Raw genomic sequence first — 2,776 nt, forward strand, 5'->3', positions numbered from 1 at the left:
AGACCAGGGCCCATGCACCCTATTCCCTAGATAGTGCACTACTCTAGACCAGGGCCCATGCACTCTATTACCTATATAGTGCACTACTTTAGACCAGGACCCATAGGCCCGAGAAGTAGTGCACTGTGTAGGGAATAGGGTGTCATTTAGGACTCAAGTCTCTGCTTTCGTTTAGGCTTCAAATCCATTATTACCAGGAGGGATTTTATACATCAACTCACTGATAGAGGCTTGAAAATCACCGTAGCAAAACACACTGCTCTCTATTCAATTAGTCACTGTAATAAAAAGAGAATTCTTACTGTCTGTCTGTGTCTGTCTGTCTGTCTGTCTGTGGGGACTACTGTCTGTCTGTCTGTCTGTGGGGACTACTGTCTGTCTGTCTGTCTGTGGGGACTACTGTCTGTCTGTCTGTCTGTCTGTCTGTGGGGACTACTGTCTGTCTGTCTGTCTGTCTGTGGGGACTACTGTCTGTCTGTCTGTCTGTCTGTCTGTCTGTCTGTCTGTCTGTCTGTCTGTCTGTCTGTCTGTCTGTCTGTCTGTCTGTCTGTCTGTCTGTCTGTCTGTCTGTCTGTCTGTCTGTCTGTCTGTCTGTCTGTCTGTCTGTCTGTCTGTCTGTCTGTCTGTCTGTCTGTCTGTCTGTCTGTCTGTCTGTCTGTGGGAACTACAGGTCCGACTCCGTCTTGTTCAGACAGAACGCGTAAAGGGATCGTTTGATGTTCATGCTGCTGTTAGCCTTGATATTCTCCTTCTCCGCTCCTGTTCCGTCCTCCTCGTCTCCCGACTTGGCAGATCCCTTACTGTCCTTCCTCTTTAACTGAGGACTGTCCTGACTGCTGTTGGGCGGGTCGTCTTTCAGAGAAGACTGGTCCTGGTCCGTCTCCCGGTGGTAGAAATAGTTAAAGTTGGACACGATGACAGGCACCGGCAGCGCGATGGTCAGCACTCCGGCGATTGCGCAGAGCGAGCCCACGATCTTCCCCCCCACTGTCACCGGCCTCATGTCCCCGTAGCCCACCGTTGTCATGGTGACCACGGCCCACCAGAAGGCGTCAGGGATGCTGGAGAAATGCGATTCGGGCTCGTCCGCTTCGGCGAAGAACACAGCGCTGGAGAAGAGGATGACTCCGATGAAGAGGAAGAAAATGAGCAGCCCCAACTCTCTCATACTGGCTTTGAGGGTTTGTCCTAATATCTGAAGCCCCTTGGAGTGTCTGGACAGCTTGAAGATCCTGAACACCCTGACCAGCCGGATGACCCTGAGGATGGCCAGAGACATGGTCTGTCCGTTGCCGTGCTCCTGCGGTTCCTCCACCTGCTGCTCCGCCAGCTCTGTGCCCACCGTAATGAAGTAAGGCAGGATAGACATGATGTCTATGATGTTCATGACGGTCTTGGAGAACTCCGACTTACTGGGGCAGGCGAAGAAACGCACTATGAATTCAAAAGTGAACCATATCACGCAAGTGGTTTCCACTATGAAGAAAGGGTCTGTGAATGTGAGAGAGGGACCGGAACGGTGTTGTTACCAGGCCGAAAGGGGACCGGTAGCTCCCTCTCGTCCCTGAACTCCGGTAGTGTCTCCATGCAAAATGTGATAATGGATATGGTGATGACGAGCACTGAGACTATAGCGATGCCTCGCGCCGGGCTGGAACTCTCCGGGTATTCGAATATGAGCCAGACTTGTTTCTGAAACTCATTCTGCGGTAGCGGTTTCTCTTCCTCTTTAATAAATCCCTCGTCTTCTCTAAACCTTTCCATGGCCTCTTCCCCTAGTCGGTAAAACCGAATCTCGTCGGCGAACACGTCGATAGACACATTGACAGGTCGTCTGATCTTACCTCCCGACTGATAGAAATATAAGATCCCGTCGAAACTTGGCCGGTTACGGTCGAAAAAGTACTCGTTCCGGAGCGGGTCGAAGTATTTGATCCTCTTATAGGGGTCCCCCAGTAACGTATCGGGGAACTGGTTGAGTGTGCCTAGCTGTGTCTCGTACTTTAACCCAGCGATGTTGATCAGCACCCTCTCGTTGTTGTCCATGTCTCTGCGCTCCATATCCAACACGTCATCGTCCAACAGATGGGGACTGTGGTCTGCGCGCCAGAGCGCATCCATCACGTTCTCGTTGCAACTCAAAGTGTTATTCACGTCATTGATTTTCCACATCCTCGGTTTGGGACTCCCGATTGTATTAATCTCTTTGTGACCGCTGTAGCCCAGCTCGCGGAGTCCACTCTGGACAAACGGCGCAGGTTGAGGGTGATCCAGCGCGTTACGGCAGGCTACATCTCCGGCATTGCCAGCGCTTCCTTTCGCTCCGCCGTTCTCAAAACTCACCAGCGCTAACTCCATACCGTATCCATTAAACAGGCTTTATAAATATAAACACGGAAAATACGTGTAGAGTTGAACCAACAACAACAACCCCTCCAACGGTTTCACCCCCGACAGCTGAACTGACAAGCAGCAAGCAGTTAAAGCTGGATCAAATCCAACGCGCCCTCCGCTGCTAAAACAATACTGTATGTGTGGAAAGGACGAGGCTAAGCCATGAGCTTGTGCTCCCTGGTCTCTCTCGGGAAAGTAAATAATACCGAGAGAGACAGAGGGAATAGAGAGAGAGAGAGAGGGGGGAGGAGAGAGAGAGAGACAGAGGGAGAGAGAGCTGGATAGAGAGAGAGAGAGAGAGAGAGAGAGAGAGAGAGAGAGAGACAGAGAGACAGAGAGAGACAGAGGGAATAGAGAGAGAGAGAGAGAGAGAGAGAGAGAG

The 2,776-nt window shown here is 51.4% G+C and overlaps 1 pseudogene; it reads right to left on the bottom strand.

The window, feature by feature from the left end:
• Positions 1–552: 552 nt before the first annotated feature.
• LOC124023217 lies at positions 553–2,574 on the bottom strand (annotated as a pseudogene).
• Between the last annotated feature and the right edge of the window lie 202 nt (positions 2,575–2,776).

Source organism: Oncorhynchus gorbuscha, unplaced genomic scaffold (assembly GCF_021184085.1).
Source record: "Oncorhynchus gorbuscha isolate QuinsamMale2020 ecotype Even-year unplaced genomic scaffold, OgorEven_v1.0 Un_scaffold_1555, whole genome shotgun sequence".
Taxonomy (NCBI): domain Eukaryota; kingdom Metazoa; phylum Chordata; class Actinopteri; order Salmoniformes; family Salmonidae; genus Oncorhynchus; species Oncorhynchus gorbuscha.